Here is a 6,000-nt window from a genome sequence, read left to right on the forward strand (position 1 = left end):
TGAATTTTGGGAATTGGGATAGGTTTTCAAGATTATTAACAGATTCACCCTTCTCTATGAAGGGACCCGGGTGCAAAAAGCCATTTGGGGCCCTAATTTTTGGTGAAGGAAAAAAAAAATACAAACATGAACACATATTATTAATGCCTGTTTATTTAATGCCTGATTTTATTTTTGCAAATACATCAATTACTTCAGAAAAATTACAATTTTTTTTTTCTTTTTTGGTGCTTAATATAGCAAATGCCTTTAAGCGTTATGCACACATGCATAACCGAAGACAATTCTTTATTAATTTTAATTTACTGAAAGAGCGCTCAGCACTTATTATTTAGTATGTATGTCACTATGTCTTGTGCGTTATTTACATCTCTTTCATTCAAAATTAAATCCCGTCGCAAACAAATTTCCTGGATTAGGTTTTCATCTACATCTTTGTTATAAAACTTTATAAAGTTTTTGGAACATTTCTCTAATTCATATTTTTCTAAAAATTTTGTATCATTGACTAATTTGAAATCAGAAATAATATTTGGAATACTTTTAAATCTATCTTTTATTTGTACAATAACAGTGTTAAAAATATAACACCTAAATTCCTCCACCGGGTTATTTATAAATTCTTCGTCTTCTGCTAATTCGGAATGTAATTTTTTTTTTTTTTTTTTTTTTTTCATTTTCGAATTCGTTTTACAGGAAAATGTTCTGAAATGTTCAAATTAGGTGCTAGCACTTTTGCTTCGTCTAAAAATGTGTTAAATTTTGTTCTTAAATTGGGGATTTCAGTTTTAATTTTATTGACTAAATTGAAAGACGAGTCACGAACAATTGTTTTTGTTTGAAATAGTTTTTTGATAGTGTTAATTTTGAACAATATTGCAAACCATTTTATTAAATATAAAATAAATGGCATTTCTTGTATTGCATCTAATAAACTTTTAGCTTCGGAAACCGCTGTATTAGCGTTACTTACATCAACAAATTCTTCTAGGGCATTACAACTTACTGCTTGTATACACTGATTTAACCGAATCTATTTTGGCTTCCCAACGAGTGTCCAATGGTTTAAGAATAATGTTTAAATGTTTTTGTAGAATTTCCCATCTTTTTGTAGTTGTGGAAAATAAGCAATATAAGCATTGCAATATCCCAATTTTTTTAAATTTTTTTTTATTTAATTTAGACTGCTGGAAGCGCATCACAAATTAATAAATTAAAGGAATGTGACAGGCAAGGCACATAAATTGCATGCGGGTTTAGAGACAGTATTCTAGACTGTATATCTAGAATACTTCCGTATACTAGTTGTATGCTTGCCCTCTACAATTCATAATATCTAAATCAAGCTCAATTAATCTTTCCAATTACAATAGAGTTTTTACTAGTCCTTCTCCAATCCCATCAGTTACTTCAATAAACCCTATAAAGGACTGATTTATAGTTAACTTTTTCTCTCCAAAATTTACATTCCAAATAATGATTGAAGTTTGTTCCCTATGGAAAATATCAGGAGTACAATCCATTTGGATTCTAGTGCATGGCTGCTTTTATATCATGTTTAATTTTGTTAATGGCTTCATTTCCTAACGCAGAAATAATTTTTCTTGTGACCTATGTGCTAAATGATGCACAATTTTATTTTTAGAATTTATTATTTTGTTTATATAATATCCATTAGCACAGGGTCGTGTTTACTTAATAATTCGATTTAACTTAAAAAATTTCCATTATTAGGCGTACCTATTATTTCGTGGGTTCCTCGAAGTGGAATATTATTACATGCTAAAAATAGAATCACGTATACAATTCTTTGATATAGTAATTTGAGTCGTCCGTTTCCTTTCTTATTTTAACTTGATATGTTTAATCAATAGTTGAACATAAATTTAGTCGTTTTGATAATTCTTTCCAAGCAATAAATGAATTAAAATGACAACTAGAACGCTCATGAACTTGGATTACTGTTGACAGCTTTCTTCAGTTATTATAGCCACCTATAAATCGTGTAGTTTGTTCATTTCCTCTTCTTTTGGAAAGTAATATACAACAAAAACAAAATACGGAGTCTTGCATTTTTGAATAAATTTAACCAGCTGGGAAGTTGGATTTCAATATTTGGCATTTTTTAAAGTAGTAGGTAGTGGAAAATGAGTTAGCTACCTTCAGCATTTTTAGCAAAAACTCTTTTGTGTTGTACAGGTCCGATTTTAACATAAAACATTCTAACTTTATTACTTATAATACTTGACTTATAAACCAGGATCATTTATATTCTCTTGATCTTATTTGTTATTGCCATTTTCATAATTATTTTCTGATTCGGTCGTATTTGTATATACACACGGTTCTTGAACAAATTTCAACATTTTCATTGCTAGACTATGTATTTTAGGCAGAATTTTCTTCCCCAGTTGAAATTTGAATTGTAACTTCTAATAAAAATGGCTTTTCCGGATTCTGACATCATAATGTGAGTATTTATTTCGGTATGTATTTTTTTAAATAATTAAACTATATATGACTAAAACCAACGAGAAAATAAGATATCCGAACGGACCTACATAGTCCAAAACTTCGTTAGAGGTCTCTTTGTATAAAAATGCTGCTTATTCTGTTTTTCTTTTTGTTGAACTTGTTTTCAGCTTCATAGACTAAAAAGAAGTATATAAATTTTTGATATTTACTCGTATCCCATTAAACAAATTGCCAATGAATGTTTTTATTGAATTCAAAGGAAATATGTGTAATGGCCTCTGATTGATTCCCGATATATACAATAAAAATATAAAATAAACATATCAGCTTTTATAACAGTTAAAATAAATGTATTTTGGGACAATTTTCGGTAGTAATAATAGTCGTAAAACTTATAATAAAAATATTCACTTTGGGAAATATTCTATTCTGTCATCCATTATAAAACTGATAAAATTTTTCGATTGTGTTTTGTAAAAATGACCTATAAAATATTTCTACTACAACTATTAATATGAAAAAGTTGACTTAAACTTCAGAAAGAAATTTATGGAGATTTAGTGTAACATGGCATCCAAAAGAAGAAACTACATATTTTAAAACTATCTTATTTGTCTGAGACAAAGAGGAAGACTATTTATGATTGTTCAAACGCTCTGTTATCCATGAAGTTTTTGAATATGAAATGATACTTTTCTAATTTGTTAATCTAAAGTTCATACTTTCTCAACACATTCATCTATAACATGGCTTGTAACTGAAGTTTCAGAGTCCATGTAATGAAACAATAAATAGTAAAATTCATTAAATGCAAAAGTATAAAGATTTCTTATTCATATAAATTTAAAAACTGGTCTGATTTTTTTAAACAAACTAAATTTTAATTGTCTTAAGTACGGTATAAATAATTTTAAAATAACTGTTTGTTTTATTACACGTTACTTACTTTAAAACAGAAAAATAGTTCTATATATTTTGTTTGGATAGTTCTCATCAGGTATTTGCCATTTTTATTATTAATTTCACCAGAGCAAATATTTCTGAGTTAGAAATTTATTTTAACATAGAATTTATTAATGAGTTCGAGATTGGAAATTTGTGGTTAAATTAATCTTTTCGTCGATTAATGCATTAAAAGGCATGAAAAACCACATTATTTGTTGAAAAATATTGAAAAATAAAAAGCTGGTAATTTTTTTAAAGGGACTATAGTAGCAACTTAAAAATTTAATGAGTTTTATTTGTATGTATTGTATGTATTTATTTCAAATAAATACATTTTCCATATTTGAGGGTTAAACAGTAAATTGTTTAAAAAATGATCAACATTCTTCATTCAATTTTTGCTTTATTTAAGATAATGTAATACAATATTTGTGAAAAGAATAAAATATGCTAAAATGTAATTACTTTTCTTTCTACACGTGTTTAGCTTTGTCTTCAATTATGATGATATAAAAAGTAAATTGTTTGCTTTTTGCGAAGAAAGAGGAGAAAACCGGCTGGAACCGATTTCCGATAAATCTAACTTTTACTGGAAAATCATTGTTTGAAATTAATTCTGGAGAAATGAAAGAAATTAACAAATAAATTCCAAAAATTAAATTGAATTAAAATGTGATTACTTTTTACCATTGCAATCAACGAATTATAAATTAACTGAAAAAAAAACCTGTTTTATTATGTAAAATTATAAAAACGATTTCAATAAATATCTGCTTAAATTATAATGCAACTAGAATTTTAAGCAAATATCATCTTTCAACATAAAATGCCAGATGTGCAATCGAAAACATTTTTGACTGTTTTACACATCTTTTTTTTTTTTTTTTTTTTTGTAGCTCACATTCTAGTTTTATTCGTTGCTTTGTTATTTTCCCTTTAGCCTGCTTTTCTGTTGCACGTGTTTGGTCTAATGTTTAGGCAAAATACGAGATAAAATAATGAAAATGCGAGTTCCCTTTTTCTTTGACAACCATGTGACGGAAGTTTTCGAAATGAATAAAAATAAAAATATTGGGTTTTGATAGAAAATTAGGCGTTCGAGCGATAGAAATATATATATAAAAAAGCAGGCGGAAAATCTTTAACATTCCGAAGAGGAAAAAATATATCAATGAAAAGTTCATGTGATGATTACTACATTTACCAGATTGCTCTAAATAAAAGCATAATAAATGCATCCTCATTTTTTTTTTTTTTTTTGTTAAAGTATAATGCATCTTAAACCAAGGTCAATCCGTGATTCTGGCATTCCAGTTTTTTCCGTCGAAGAGTTATTTTATTATTTGGCTTCTATGTTTAGTCTATCATATACGTAATGGGAAAAAAAAAAAAAAAAAAAAAAGGATTTCTTATTCTGGATTAGTGTTGAGCCACATGGCTGCCACCGGTCTCAAATTAAAGGAAAAACATGAAAAATATGCATGCATGCATTATTTTTTTTTTCTAACAATATTTGCAGTCTAGGTTTTTTTTATCAGCTTCATTCCATAAAAAAGAATAATCAAAATTCATATATAATTTTTTTTTAAATTGCAACATTACTTAATTTTTTTATATTTTAAGAAAAATTCGTATTAGATTTGTGCTTTTTATACTACTGCAAATTGTGAAAAAAAAAAAAAAATCTCATTTGTTTGAAACATTTGGAGCGCGAAGAACTTGCTTGTGGTTTCATCACAATATAATCTCAGAAAGAAATGGCGTATTTCCATATGGAAAAAACAAAAGAAAAGAAAGCATATATTATTGCTATCATCAGAAGATGAATTTTCTCGCCCTTTTTTTCTTCTTCTTATTCGTCTTATTTGTCATTTTTGTATTTTAAACGAACATAAATCAGATTAACTAGAATGAAATACTATAAAAATATTTCTATTCAAATTTTTATTTTCATTTTTCATTTTCTGTCGAGAAGTAGTCAAAATTTAGGATTAATTATAAATTTTAAATCAATAAGCGAAAACGTAACATTTTTACTTGAGATTATATCTATCAAATAATAAGAGTGTTGAGTGAAACATTTGCATTGTCAGGTTTTCGCAAAGTATCGATCACAGAAGAGAAAGAAAATTCGAACATCTAACCAGAAACCTTGGAGGAAAGCAATATTATACGCCATCCATCTGTCTTGACTTTGATTGCATGAGCCGTTGCAGTCAGTCTGCAGCAGTTTTATCGCGTAATTTTTAAGTAACAATTCACAAAAAGGATCATGTTGAGGCATCATAGATAAATTTATTGCGGAAAGCAGCTTTAGGTAGAACCTTTAATCTACATCTTTTTTTTTCAATTGAAGCAGTTCTCTTTCTGATATATTATATCACAATAAAAAATTAATTAAAGAACACATATGACAGATTTTTACTTTCTCGGCCCTTTCCTATAAATTAATTATTATATTGGTATACCATATTCTTGTGCTTGTAATGTTTACAATTACTGAACATTTGAAGGAACAAGATATGGGACAGACAGACAGAAGAAAGGGCGGAGAAGCATTCTTTTTTCAAATTTGCATGA

This window comes from Argiope bruennichi, chromosome 11 (genome assembly GCF_947563725.1).
Source record: "Argiope bruennichi chromosome 11, qqArgBrue1.1, whole genome shotgun sequence".
NCBI classification, from domain to species: Eukaryota; Metazoa; Arthropoda; class Arachnida; order Araneae; family Araneidae; genus Argiope; species Argiope bruennichi.